The 15,651-nt window shown below is 40.0% G+C and overlaps 1 non-coding gene across 1 annotated transcript; it reads left to right on the plus strand.

The window, feature by feature from the left end:
- The first annotated feature begins 6,688 nt into the window (after positions 1-6,688).
- LOC148789948 (small nucleolar RNA R71) lies at positions 6,689-6,795 on the plus strand. Its single transcript, XR_016079913.1, has one exon. It is a non-coding gene; the product is annotated as a small nucleolar RNA R71 (small nucleolar RNA).
- Positions 6,796-15,651: the final 8,856 nt, after the last annotated feature.

A 15,651-nucleotide genomic window follows, 5' to 3' on the forward strand; every position in this document is an offset into this window, starting at 1 on the left:
TTCATGCTCTCGATCTCCTCAGAGATCTTTGGAGACATCTTCTTGGAGAGATTGACTCCATGCCTAAAAGGAACATTTCCTTTCTTGGAGTTTTCCATGCTGTATCTCTTGACTATTTTGTCAATATAAGCAGATTGGGATAATCCTATTATCCACTTCGATCTATCTGTATAGAGTCAAAGACCCAATATATAGGAGGCTTCTCCAAGGTCTTTCATGGAGAATTTCTATGATAGCCATACTTTTATTGTAGTTAACATTCCTACATCATTCCCAATGAGTAGAATGTCATCTACATACAAAACCAAAAACGTAACCTTGTCACCACTGGCCTTCCTGTAAACACACGGTTCATCCGGATTTTGCTCAAAATCAAACTTTTTGACCGTAGAGTCAAATCGGATGTTCCAACTTCTAGAAGCTTGCTTAAGTCCATATATGGATCTATTTAACTTATAGACCATGTGTTTTTGACCCGCAGCTACAAAACCTTGCGGTTGTTGCATATAGATATCTTCAGCAAGATCTCCATTCAAGAACGCAGTTTTGACATTCATCTGCCAAATCTCATAGTCATAGTAAGCTGCTACAGCTAGCAGAATCCTAATGGATTTAAGCATGGCCACAGGCGAAAAGGTTTCCTCATAATCGATGCCTTCTTTCTGAGTGTATCCTTTCACCACTAGACGAGCTTTGTAGGTCTCAACCCTGTCATCGGGGCCCTTCTTCCTCTTATAGATCAATTTGCAACCAATTGCTTTTACCCCGGAGGGCGGATCCACTAGAGTCCAGACTTCATTGATCTCCATTGAGTCCATCTCAGCTCTCATGGCATCTACCCATTTAAGGGAGTCTATGTCCAACATAGCTTCCGTATAAGTTACGAGATCCTCTTCACTAGTCAAGGTTTCGACTAGGTAACTATCCTGATCGTAACCAAAATGGACCGATGGCCTGGACACCCGGGTAGATCTTCTAGGTTGGTCACTACCTGGAACTTGTGGGACACCTCCCACTGCATCTGAGCTCTCCTCATGAAGAACAATTTCCTGACGAAGATTGTCCAGGATGTAGTCATTTTCCAAGAATTGCGCATTCCGACTACAGAACACCTTCTGCTCACTTGGATCATAGAATAGGTAGCCCACTGAGCCCTTTGGGTAGCCTACGAATAGGCAACGACTGGTCTTGGATTCCAATTTGTCCAGATTCATTCTTTTAACATGAGCCGGACAACCCCAAATCTTCAAGTGTCGTACACTTGGTTTCTTTCTAGTCCAAAGCTTATAGGGAGTCTTAGGAACCAATTTGGTTGGAACCCGGTTCAGCACATATATCGCAGTCTCTAATGTGTATCCCCAAAAAGATGTGGATAACTCTGAATGGATGAGAAGTGACCGGACCATATCTAATAGGGTCCTATTCCTCCTCTCTGAAACACCGTTAAGTTGTGGTGTAGCAGAAGGAGCTAACTGTGATACTATCCTGTTTACCTTTTAAGTAGTCCCTGAATTCGTCAGAGAGATATTCGCCGCCTCAATCTGATCGAAGGGACTTAATTTCTCTCTCTAACTGTTTCTCGACCTCTTGTCTGAACTCTTTGAACTTTTCAAAGGATTCAGACTTATGTCTCATTAGGTACATGTAACCATACCAAGAATAGTCATTGGTGAATGTAATGAAATACACGTGTTGGTTACAGGTCCTAACACTCAGGGGACCACATACATCAGTTTGTATAAGGTCAAGCGTGCCTATACATCTTTCAGGCTTACCGTTAAATGGCCTCTTTCTCATCTTACCCTGAAGGCAAGGCTCACAAGTGGGAAGATCTTCTACAGTTAGAAAATTCAAAGGACCATCCTTTACCAGTCTTGTGATTCGGTCAATACCGATATGGCCAAGTGGGTAATGCCACAGGCACGTGGGATTAACTTTATCACGTGCTCTTTTCTTGGGGATTTTAGCCGACGTAGTTTCGGCTATGTTAGTTTCTAGAGAAAGATATAGAACATAGAGACCGTTCTCCAGTTCCCCATATGCGATGAATTTATTGTTTCTTTTAATAGTAATCGTATTACTGAAAAAGGCAGAATATCCATCCGCACATAGTTTTGAGACAGAAATCAAATTTCTTCTTAGATTTTGCACAAAAAGACAATCTTTAAGTACAATATTTCCTTCTCTAAATTTTAATTCTATGGTGCCTATTACTGTAGCTGCAATGCTTGTAGAAGTTCCCAAGTAGAGCATCACTTCTCCATCATTCAGCCTTCTGCTTACCTTGAACCCCTGCAGTGAGTTACACGCATTAGTTGAAGCCTCGGAGTCAATACACCAGGACGCAGAAGCCACCAATAAGTTGGTTTCTATGACACAAGATTCAAAATTACCTTTCTTGGATTCTAGGTACTGAGGACAGTTCCTCTTTCAGTGGCCAGTTTGTTTGCAGAAGTGGCATCCATCCGATGCTTTGTATTTCTTCTGCTTCTTGCCCTTAGTGCCTTCCTCTTTCATTTGTGCGGTCATGAACTGTTTCAAGACCTTTTGTCGAGTAGAACGATTCTGCTCTTCATACATCGTCCTGAGACTGCCCAATATGTCCTTGGCAAGTTCGATCTGATCGAACTGCCTCTGTATTGGGTTGTCCAAGGAGGCAATGATGTAACACCGGGCAAGGGAGTTTTTCTCCTCCCAATCCTGATAGTCTCTCCTTCGGGCCTCAGAAGCCCTATCACCTGGATGCTCCGGGGCAGGATTCTTTGCCACTTTATCTAACTTTTCAGAAGCTAGGACCAGCATAAGGTTCCTGTACCAGTCGGCATAGTTTGGGCCCTTAAGCTTGTTGTCGTCAAGAAGCTTTGCAAATTGTCCGTTTGCCATTTTCTGATAAAACAACAAATATCAGTCCACAACCTTATTTGATTCATGTTCATATCACAGACCTAGATTTTAATCTATGTTTCATTCCCATTTGTTCATCTCTGAGTTTTCCCTCCTTCCTAGGGACGGAGACAGCGACTTGTCTCTAGAAATGTGGGAAACCACATAGGGTGCATGGAGCCAACTGTTTCAACTGCAAAACCCCACCATCTTTCTATGAAGGATCATATCCACTCATCATATGAGTTTTCCCTTTGGCCTCTGTCAGACAAGGTTCAAAGCCGTTTTTTAGGTAAACCTTTCTGTCCAGTGAGTGCTCACCCATCATATTCGTGAATGCCAAGTTACCGTGAGAGAGTTCCCATTTTCTGGTGAAACCCCTCCCACATCGGTCTATGACGCTGCTATCATCTTATGAAACACTTGGACAAGCCCATCAACAAATGGATAGCCCATTTTCTGGTGTATTTCCTCATTACTGAAGGACCCATCCTCATGCTAATGATGGAAGGCCTTTAGAGAGTTCATCATATGAATCTCCCTATCACGTGCACTCATATTTACCGGAGGGAACAAGAATTACATCCTAGTTTATTTTAGGTCAAACCAAAGTGGCTCCCACTAACTTTCATAAAGCTAGATTTGGGTGGGCCTAAATCGGGTAGGGTTCCGCACGTAACCTCTTCAGGAGGTGTGGGGTCCACTATTGAGGGAGGTCATCCAATGACCAGGAGGGACACCATGGCAATGATGTGCATTCAACCATGGTGTGCGCAAGAGGCACTATCGAATCTGCATGGGCCAAGCACTTATGGCCCATGAACATAGCACATCACACATCCATACATCACATGCAGGGAGGAATTGATCAAATCAATTAATTATCTGTAAAAACCCATTTGAAGCCCATTTTAATCCATAATATTAACAATTAATATCATCTAGGTATATGGGATGAATTAGGGTTACCCAGTTCGGCCCATATAGCTTTATCCTTTGAAGTGGGCTTTTGGCAGTTTTAACAATTTAAAATTGGGCCTTACAGGTTGGGCTGAATTAAATATCCAATTAATTATCAATCCTTAGGCCCATAAAAAAAATAGGGCTGATATTCAGCCTTGATCGAACCCTAGATTCGGTCCAAACAATTTGAACCAATCTTGGTCCGAATGGGTCTAGGGTTTGATCTTTAATTAAATCTTTAATTCAAGAAAATAATCTGAAATTAAAGAACTGATGAAACAAAACAAGAATCAGTCAATCCAGGGCTGTTCGTACAATCCATCCTACAAAATAGAGGTTAGATCACAGAATGCAGTTTCACAAACTGCAAATCGCAGGTAGCGAATGTCCCATCTGCGAAATCTCCTTCCTTGTGCCGCCATCTTCGATCCAAAAAATAAATAAATAGAAAACCTAATTTCTATTTTAATTACATCAGATCAAATACCTAATACATTGAGTCTTAAAAAAAAATTATTTACAGACCAAATGTAATGAGTAAATCAAGAAATTGCAAATCTTGCAGGTTCCCTGCGCAAACCAAGAATTCGATCTCCTCTTGTACGAACAACCCATAAATCAAGAAAATCATAAAGAACTATTCTAAACAATAATCTGATTTATATAAAATTTAATTTCAGATTATTCGCCCATAATTTTGGGAGCAAATTCCCAAAAACACTTATCTGCGCAAATTGGGTAGAACACCTTCTGCCCATTTGCGCAGGTTCAGATCTGAATTAAATTGATTCAAGATTTGAACCTGGCTCTGATACCACTGAAAGGGTGGGATATCCATCACATGGATGCTCAAGTCTTGCGGAATGGACTGGGCAAATTTCAAAAAAAAAATTCTCCCATCATTGCAGGGAATCGAATTCCCTATTTTAGAAAAACATATTTTTCAAGGATCAATCTTGAACCATGAACCAACCCAGATCTGAACCAAAAGGAGTAAGAGGGAGGATGTACCTAATACGGAGAATTAGTATCTCCCAATGGAGGTGTTCACACCCAAGGAAGGATCCAAAGACTGCTCCCACTGAAGATGGCGCAGTGCAGGATGGAGTAGAATCAGCAATGTTCTTCAAAAGAACTTGACCCTTCGCAAGAATCAACTGGATGGATTGTGACTACAGCTCCAATCAATCTTTTCCCAAAAGATTGGTATCAAGATCAGATCTTGATTTCTCCCAAGAACTGGAGATTGAACTAAAGGTAATGGCGGTGGCAAGAGAGATTTTGCAGAGGTTGCAGAAATCTCTCTTCTGTGATTTCAGCTTTGAAGACAAGAGTCTTTTGTTGCATGTCTAAAGGCTGCCGCCCCCTCCTCCTTTTATAGATTTAAAGGGATCGGCTCCTAATCCTATTAGGAGCTGCTGATCCAAATTATATTTGGATTAGTAGTCCCTTTAAGTGATAAGGGAGAACCATTATCTTACCCTTTAAGTGATAAGGGAGAACCCTTATCTTATCTGCAGATCAGATCAGCCTTCTCCTAATCTAATTAGGAGGCTTCCAGTTCTAAATCTTATTTAGATCTTGGACTCTCTAAGTGGATAGGGTCTATCAGCTGATCCATCTCAGAATTCGCCCCCTTTAATTGACTGATCAAATCAGCTCAGTTCGAAATAGGCTTAAGACCCATTTAAGGTTATGTACTCACTTAGCCTTCCAAGCTGCTGCCTAGTTGGGCTTCCTTGTATGGCGTGGGACTCAAACATTGATCTACACATCAGCCACATGGGTATCATTCCAGCCTTTATTACAAGGCCTGGCCGAATACACTGTTATGGACAGTGCACCCCTTGAAACCCATCTTATTGGGCTCTATGGGCCCAACACTTACCCTAAGTGGTCCCTGGGCCAAGTCACCTTGTAACACCCAGGGACTGTGGGCAGATGCAAGATTAGCCCATCAGGTATTATCATCAATGGTCTTACACTTAACCTCTCAGCCCATAATGATCAAACACTGCCCGACAAAGGAGGACCTCTCCCTCGACTGCAAGGAACAGTGTTGCACTCTCTGCTTGCATGGATCCCAGGAATTAAAACCTTTTGCAAATCATTTCGAAACCATAACATATATATACATACATATATATATATATATATATATATATATATATATCTTTATATAAATATATTTTGCAAAACAAAATCTCAACAATTGAAATCGGCTGCCGGCAGTCTTGGTTTCCATCAGAGAGTGTGCATCCCCAATCATTACCTTTGTCCGACAAAGGGGCTGATCCTGTTACTATGATCACCCACTCAGATGAATTCTCGGACTGTCCCAACATACCCAAGTTTTGACCCCCGCTAAGGATCTCACTGATTGGTACATCAAAGACAGCCCAATCCGACTCCTAGTGTAGTATCATAATCGAGTCTAGGGGTTAGGTGCAACTTTCCAGTTTTGCCCATCTATCTCCAAGGTCCAGGCAATACTGGAAATCAGGTCCGATTCAAAGGTTCTATTAATCCTACACTGCATGTGCTTCGGGTCTCACCCTGGTAGCTGAGACAAGCCACCCCAACAGTTGACAGCACACCAGTGTCAGCCTTGGCAGGATAAATCTCCCCAGACTTAACCCAATGGATGTGAACATTCTAAACTAACACAAGTCTCATTAAGTGTCCAGTTTAAGGGTATTACACAGAAACATACCACAGGAACATGAATCAAATGTGTACTTTATTCATTTACAATAAATTCATAATGTAGATATTTCTGATTGAAGCTAAGGGCATACAACTGTCTAACATATAGAAGGTTTGCACTTGCAGCCATATAGGAAGTCCATGGTGAGGGACCTTCCTTAACAAATCCTTATAACGTTCCCATGACTCATATAAAGAATCTCCATCTTGTCGGAAGAAATTAGTGATGTCATTTCTCATTTTTGCTGTCTTGGATGGAGGAAAGTACTTGGAGAGAAATCGGCTAGCCATCTCATCCCAAGTGGCTATAGATCCGGCCGGTAATGAATTCAGCCAAGCCTTGGCCTTGTCTTTCAATGAAAATGGGAATAACCTCAGCCTAATAGCATCATCACTCACCCCATTATGCTTGAAAGTGTCACAAATCTCCAAGAAATTGGCTATGTGAGAGTTTGGATCTTCATGAGCCATCCCACAAAACTGAATTGTGTTTTGGATCATCTGAATTATGGTTGGTTTGATCTCAAAATTATTAGCAGCAATGACTGGTCTTACAATGCTTGAAGCAGCTCCGATTAGGGTTGGTTTGGCATAGTCCATCATAGTCCTTGGTTCGGCCATCTCTTCAATTTCAGCTTTAACTTGTTTAGCAGCTCTTAAGCGGATTCAGAGGGTTCTTTCAATCTCCTGGTCGTAAGGGACTTCCTCTGGTTCAGGTCTGCTTATCATAAACTGTACAAGTCAAAGCAAGAAAAAGACTAATGTACTCAAATCAGAAATGTAAATAATTAAACAATTAGCAATCCTAATAGTAGCAATTTACAAAGCAAATTTATAGCAGCAATCCTATCAAATCAAGAAAATTGCACACTACTAAATTTATAATAGCCACCTACTGAAATCTATAACAGCAATGTAAGCTATCAAGCAATTCAGCAACCTAAGAAAGAGGGACTGTTACATACTAAGAAAGCTACGATCTACAAAACACAGAGAACATCAATCTACCTAAAAGAGAAATCTCAAGAAAAAGAACACTACTGAAATCTAATATGAACAAATCTGAAATCTGATATACAAGCTTGAAATTGGAGAAGTAGCCTATCAACTTAAGCAGATTGCACACTTCTGAAACAAGAATAGCAGCCTAAGATAAAGACAATCAGCAAGAAGAAAGAAAATTTCTGATTTCAGAAATTGAGATCAATGTACACAGATCTAAATATCAGCAATGAAGGTATGCAGATCTGAAATCTATAACAGCAACCTATTGCATTCTTCCTACAAAATACAGATCTGAATTCTATCAAATCAGAAAAGTCACTTATAACATCAAGAAACTACACTCTATCGAAAACAAGAATCAGCTAATTTTTTTCATGTGCGCACAGATCTGAATTCTGATTTCAGAAATGACAGTATACAGATCTGAACTACACCATTTTTTTATAACTAAAATTCAGCTACACTACCAAGAACAATAACCAAAAACTAAGCAAATCAGCAATAGGGAAGAAAACTACTGATATAAGTAGTGAATGTTACTATATACAGATCCGAATCCTACTATAGATCAGAAATCTCTCAAGTCAGAAATCTATCAAATCAGAAATGAAAACTATAACAACAAGCTATAGAGTTCTTCCTACAAAACATAGATCTGAAATATACCAAATCAGCAAAATAACCTATAGAATCAAGAAGCTACATTCTACGGAAACAAGAACAACTTAAGCTAGATGCATTTGGCAAGGAGAAAGAAATCTGAAACTATTGAAACTAGCTACACTACTGAACTAGAACATCAACCTATGTTAGTTTTTTTTTTTCTCTCTGTGTGCTCAGATCTGAATTATGACTTCAGAAATGACAGTTAATGTATACAGATCTGAACCACACTAAAATATGCAGAACTAAAATGCAGCTACACTACTAAGACTAAAACAACAATCAAAGATGAAACAATTCAGCAATGGAAAAGAGAACTACCTAGTTCAGCAATAGAGGTTAATGCACACAAATCTGAACTACAATGCACAGAGTTAAAAATCAGATTAACAGTGGCTAATAGTTCCTAATATTGCTGCAATAAGTCCCCGGCAACGGTGCCAAAAACTTGATGCGTATTTTCTACACTAGCAAGTGCACTAGCCGCACAAGTAATAGAGTGATGAATAGAGTATCGTTTCCCACGAGGACATATGTAGCAACTACTAGTAGTAAATCAACCTACTCTTATCTGATTAGCCAAATTGTAAATCTAATGCAAATCTGAAATCCTAACTACAAAACTATCTCTAAGGAATTGAATCAAACACCTTGCAAGCAAATTGAGAAGACAAGCTAACTATGCATAGAATTGATTCAGCAATTAGATCTCTAGGTCATTCGATTATATTAGGATTCAGCCTTGGTTTGGTGAAATCCCAAGGCAATGAACAGCCTCTCTCAAGCACATTGTTTTTCTATGCATGAGTGGTGATTCTTCTATCTCTAGCAAGAATTTGATCCCCATGTATGCATTAAGATCTATAAATTCTAGGGCATCATTTTCAGATTGAATGATCACCAACCGAATTGTGCAAGTTATCTCTAACCTTGCACTCAATTCGGTTCTTGATTAGCAGATCCGAATTTCTAGACTCTTTCTCAAGCAATCTAAAAACTCCAAGAAAGAAGAACAGTTCGGCCAAACAGAATTGAGATTGCCTAAATTCTTTCTCAAGCAATTCAGACATTACAAAGATTAAGATCAATTCAGCTAGTAGTTCTAACAATTAAATTTCTAATCAAGAAACATCAAAATTGAATCTAATCCATTCGAATAACCCTAGAGAACTAATTATAGATCTGAAATTACATGAAACATCATTCAATTACAGCAAGAAAGATTGAATTAATGGAGAAAATAAACATGAAAGCCCTAGCTGAATTCGATTACCACTTGTGCAGAAATCAAGGAAGAAGACAACCTAGATTGATCTCTTCCAATGATTTCTTCTCCAAATTCGAAATCGGCTTCTCCTTCTCTTGAATATTCTTGAATTTTCTCCTTTCTTCTCCTCTCTTGTGCCTATCTTTCTCTTCTCCCCAAAAGGAATTCACCCCAAAAGGTTTTTGACCCCTTTTCCCCTCTTTCTCTTCTCTTTTTATAGCCTTCTCTTCAGCCCCTTTCTCTCATCTAGAAAGTTCTCTCATCTAGAGAGTTCTCTAGAAAGTTCTCCTATCTAGAGAGTTCTCTCATCTAGAAAATTGTGTCATCTAGAAAGTTTGGCACCTTTATCTTCTCTTGATCCTTCTAGAAGTTGCCGCTCCTAGCTTCTTTTGGTTTGCAATTTGGGCTGCTCTTGAGCTGGAAATGGGCCTCCTCCTTGCTAGGCCGAATAGGCTCCCTTGGAAGGCTGTGGCTGGGCTCTCTTTGGGCTCTCCCAAAGAGTGTTGCATGGGCTTTAAGGACGGAATAGCCCTCCTTTGACCTTTCGGTTGGGCCTTGCTCCAAACTGGGCTGTATCACCTTCAATTTGGCCTATTTTAGCATGGTTTTATGCTCTTTTTTTTTTCTAGACTTGTTCTCTTTGATAATTTTCTAAAATCAAGATAAATTGGGGTAAGAATTCACACAAATCAGCATCAAAACCTTGCATAAATACCAGAATTTATATGTAAACTATGCACACATCAAACACCCCCACCTCAGAGGGTGCAAATTTGGGCGCCTTGAATGGAGAAAAGTGATTGGTTGGTGTGATGTGGAGCCTTAAGGTGATTGGTTGAGGTTTAAGGAGTGAGGTCTAAGGCTAAGATGTTGTATAGGGAGAGATATAAGGGTATGAGGGGCTGCTAAGGCTTGGATGGTTGAGATTAGTGGTTAGGAGAGAGAGGAGGGTGGAGATTTGATAGCCTAGGGCGGCTAGGGTTTGTTAGAGCTGAAAAGAATGAGTGGGGAGGCACCCTAGGTTTTGCTAAGGAGAGGGGAGTATGCTAATATAGTAAGAGGGGCACCTATCTAGGTTTGGCAGATAGGAGGCGCCCTCTTGTGCTCAACTTTTCACAGAAACACCACCTCTCTTAGCTGGAATTCACATCAGCTTCCCAAAAACAACATTTCAGCTCTGAAACTTCCTCAGTTTTCCCCAGGATTTGTATAGGGACCCATAGAGTTCACAATATTGAATTTGACTGGAAAAAGGGCACATTTTGACTATTCTAAGGCCTAAAATACCCCTGAAATGATGCCCTTAAACTGTTAAAATACAGAGTTATCACACCCCCCAACTTGATCATTGCTAGTCCCTTAGCAATGCAGCCTTAAAATCCTACTGAGTATAAAAAGAAGTCATTCACATAGCATGATCATCCTTGGAAAAATCAGTCAAGTATCCTGAAGGGATGAGAGATCCATCATATGGATGGCCGAAACTTGTAGGAAGGTTGGGAAAGATTTCAAAAATTTCTCTCTCCCATGTGGGAATCACATTCCCTATTTAAAAAACTGCATTTTCAAGGATCAATCTTGAAACCAAACTAGACCAGATCTGAAACCAAAAGGGAGGAGAGGGATATACCTGATATGGAGTAATGGTAAACCATTAATGAAGGTGTTCACGCCCAAGGAGAAGTCCAAAGACTACGTCCACCGAAGATGACACGATGTAGGATGAAGCAGAATCACTGAAGATGACACGCCCAAGGAGAACATCCTCAATGAAGGTATTCAAACACTTTCAGTGTCAGTGGCTTTATCAATGGGTCTGCTACATTTTCCGCTGATGCTACCTTCTGAATTAGGACGTCCCCTCTTCCAACTCTCTCCCACAGTACATAGTACTTCCTCTCGATGTGCTTCTACTTCAAGTGGGCTCGTGGCTCCTTAGCCTGAGCAATGGCTCTACTGTTGTCACACAACAATGGAATGGGTGATGTGCTAGATGGAACTACTTCTAGTTTCTGAATGAACTTTTTCATCCATACGGCTTCTTTAGCAGCTTCATTTGCGGCAATGTATTCAGCTTCGGTTATGGAATCCGCCGTGGACCCCATGTTTGCTTCTTTTCTAGCAAATAGCACACGGACATATTATGAAAATGTAACCAGATGTAGACTTTCTATCATCTGGATCTGACTGGAAGTTGGCATCAATATACCCCTGAATCTGTAGTGAACTACCATCGAATACTAGACAAAACTCTTTTGTCCTTCGAAGGTATTTTAGTATGTTGTTCACAGCGGTCCAATGCTCCTGCCCTAGGTTTGACTGGAATCTGCTTACCACACTCACTACCTGAGAGATGTCAGGACGAGTGCACAGCATAGCATACATGATGCTCCCTACAGCTGAGGCATAGGGAACGTCCTTCATGCCCTCAATCTCTTCGGGAATCTTAGGAGACATGCCCCTGGAGAGAGTGACTACATGCCTAAAAGGAAGATTTCCTTTCTTGGAGTTCTCCATGTTGTATCTTTTGACTATTTTGTCAATGTAAGCAGACTGGGATAATCCTATTATCCTCCTCAATCTATCTCTATAGAGTCAAAAACCCAATTTGTATGAGGCTTCTCCAAGATCTTTCATGGAGAATTGCTGTGAAAGCAACACTTTCACCGTAGTTAACATTCCTACATCATTCCCAACGAGTAGAATGTTATCTACATACAGAACCAAGAACGTAACCTTATCCCCACTGGTTTTCCTATAAACACAGGGCTCATCCGGATTTTGCTCAAAGTCAAACTTTTTGACGGTAGAGTCAAACTGGATGTTCCAACACCTAGAAGCTTGCTTAAGTCCATATATGGATGATTGAGTTTACATACCATGGGTTCCTGACCTATAGCTATGAAACCGTGCGGTTGCTACATATATATATCATCAGTAAGATCTCCATTCAGGAACGCAGTTTTGACATCCATTTGCAAAATCTCATAGTCAAGGTATGCTACTACAGCTAGTAGGATCCTAATGGATTTAAGCATGGCCATGGGCGAAAAAGTTTCTTCATAATCGATTCCTTCTTTCTGAGTGTACCATTTTGCCACAAGACGAGCCTTGTTGGTCTCAACCTTACCATCGGGGTCCTTCTTTCTCTTATAGATCCATTGGCAACCAATTGCTTTTACCCCAGGGGGCGGATCTACCAGAGTCCAGACTCCATTGGTCTCCATTGAGTCCATCTCTGCTCTTATGGCATCTACCCACTTCAAGGAATCTATGTCCAACATAACTTCCGTATAAGCCATGGGATCCTCCTCACTGGTCGTGGCTTCTACTAAGTAACTTTCTTGGTCATAGCCATAATGAACTGGAGGCCTAGAATCTCGGGTAGATCTCCTAGGTTGGTTATTAACTGGAGCTTGTGGGACATCTCCCACTACCCCTGAGCTCTCCTCATTAAGAACAACTTCTTGATGATGATTGTTCAAGATGTAATCTTCCTCCAAGAAATGGGCATTTCAACTACACAACACCTTCTGTTCTCCTGGGTCATAGAATAAATACCCTACAAAGCCTTTTGGGTAACCAACAAATAGGCAACGACTAGTATTGGATTCCTATTTGTCAGCACTTGTCCTTTTAACATGTGTCGGACAACTCCAAATCTTCAAGTGTCTTACACTTGGTTTCTTGTCGGTCCAAAGCTCATAGGGAGTCTTCGGAACGGATTTGGTTGGAACCCGATTTAGCACATATATCACAGTCTCTAATGCATATCCTCAAAAGGATGTGGGTAATTCCGAGTGTACGAGAAGTGATCGGACCATATCCAATAAAGTTTGGTTCCTTCTTTCTGTCACACCATTTAACTATGGTGTAGCAGGAGGAGCTAGTTGTGATACCCATTGTCCTTTAAGTAGTCTCTGAATTCATCAGAGAGATACTCGCCACCTCGATCTGATCGAAGGGTCTTAATTTCTCTCCCTAACTGTTTCTCGACATCTTGTCTGAACTCTTTGAACTTTTCAAAAGATTTAGACTTGTGTCTCATTAGGTACTTGTAACCATACCGAGAGTGATAATCGGTGAATGTTTTGAAATAAGCATGCTAGTTACGTGTCCTAACATTCATGGGAACACATACATCAGTATGTATAAGGTCAAGTGTGCCTGTCGATCTTTCAGGCTTACCGTTAAATGACTGTTTCATCATCTTACCCTGAAGGCAAGGTTTACAAGTTGGAAGATCTCTGATGAGAATGAAAATTATCATATTTTTATCAATTATTATTCAGCATTTTATACTTATTTAGTGCCTAATTGGACTCACTATTCTTATATTTTGATTTAGGGCATGAAAGGAGGCGTTAGGTGAAAAACAAGGCTAATCGGGTAATTTTGCACAATTTCGATGCCGTGTGGTAATTTGGGAATAACGCTCCCATCCAAACTCCGATTGAGATGATTCAAGATGCATTGGAAAGATAACGAAAATCTCTACAACGTTTATGTTTTGAGTTTTGATAGATTTGGACTGCATCGATGTAAAAATTGGGACCAAAGTATATGCAAATTCGTAGAGAGCCCCAAATTCGCAGAGAAGCCCAATTCGCAAAGAAGCCCCAGTTCGCTCGAGAAGACCAGCCCAATTCAGCATGCAATAGTAGGGCCCACTCATCATTCCTAATAGAATTCGGCTAAGAGTCTTAATCAGATCTGATTTTTATTATAATCTTAAAGAAAGAAAAGAGTTAGAGTCCAACTTAGTTAAGAGTTTCTATTTAGAGATAAGGATAAGATTAGATCTGAATTAGGAAATAGGACATTCTATTTTTTGAGAAAAAAAACTCCTAAGAGGAGCTGAAAACTGCTCCCTCCTAAGGCTATATAAAGGGGGGTGGACTAGTACCCAAGGATCATCAAATCTTGGAAACAAGAATTCAGCAAGAAGGGAGAAAAGAAGCAGAATACGTGCCCCTCATCTGGAAGCTACGATTTCTACATGAAGTGTGTGTAAGCTTTTGATTTCTGGTTGAAAGGTTAGGGAAGCTTTTATTCTTAAACATTGTGAGATCTAATTGATTTTTATTTCAGTTCATTGTTTATGGGTATTCATATATTTTTTGCAATTTCCTGTGAGGATTCGTTCTATTGATTAAGTAAGAAGGATCCCTTGCTCATTCAATGAGAATAATCTATTGCCGATTGAACCTCCAATTTCATATATGATTGGTAGGTTTAATCATGGTGGCAACTAACATAAATTGATTATGGACAAGTTTTCGACTTATGTTAGGATGACATATGATCTGGTTTAAATGGTCCGAGCTTGTGAGATCGCTGACCAGAATTGGGTTTCTCTCCTCTTAATGCTATTAATAGATTAAATCCTAAGAGCTTGTTTAGGACTGTCTATTAATAAGAGAAGCAATCAAAGAGCTTGTTTTGGTTTCCAATAAATACGAGTAGAGGCTGGCTGTTAGAGCTTGTTAATGGCTATAACCAATTTATTCATAAACATATGAATTTATCCTTGCATCGATGATCAATGATAAGAATCAAGGCTGAACTTGTCCCTTCAACTAGAAGCTATCTCCCATCGATTTAATCCTTGCTTTAATTTATTTTATTTTATTTTATTTTCCTTGCTTTTATAACAACCCCTTTATTTTCTTTTCTCTTGGAAATAATTCCACCCAATCCCTGTGGAGACGACCTTGTTCATCACTATCTACAAAAATATTTAATTTGAGTAGGACATTTATCTTTGGTTGGATCGACACCCACCAATCTTCTACAGTTAGAAAATCCAAAGGACCATCCTTTACCAACCTTGTGATATGATCTATGTTAATGTGGCCAGGTCGGTAATGCCACAGGCACGTGGGATTAACTGTATCACGGGTTCTTTTCTTGATTTCTGACGTAGTTTCGGTTATATTTGTTTCCAGAGAATGATGGAGAACACAAAGACCATTCTCAAGTTCTCCGTATGTGATGAATTTGTTATTTCTTTTGATAGTAATCGTATTACTAAAGAGAATAGAATATCCATCCGCACACAGTTTTGAAACAGAAATCAAATTTCTTCTCAAATTGGGTACATAAAGACAATCTTTTTGTACAATAATTCCTTCTCTGAAAACTAATTCTACAGTTTCTAAGGT

This window comes from Nelumbo nucifera, chromosome 8, assembly GCF_055504915.1.
Source record: "Nelumbo nucifera cultivar China Antique chromosome 8, China Antique-T2T, whole genome shotgun sequence".
Taxonomy (NCBI): Eukaryota; Viridiplantae; Streptophyta; class Magnoliopsida; order Proteales; family Nelumbonaceae; genus Nelumbo; species Nelumbo nucifera.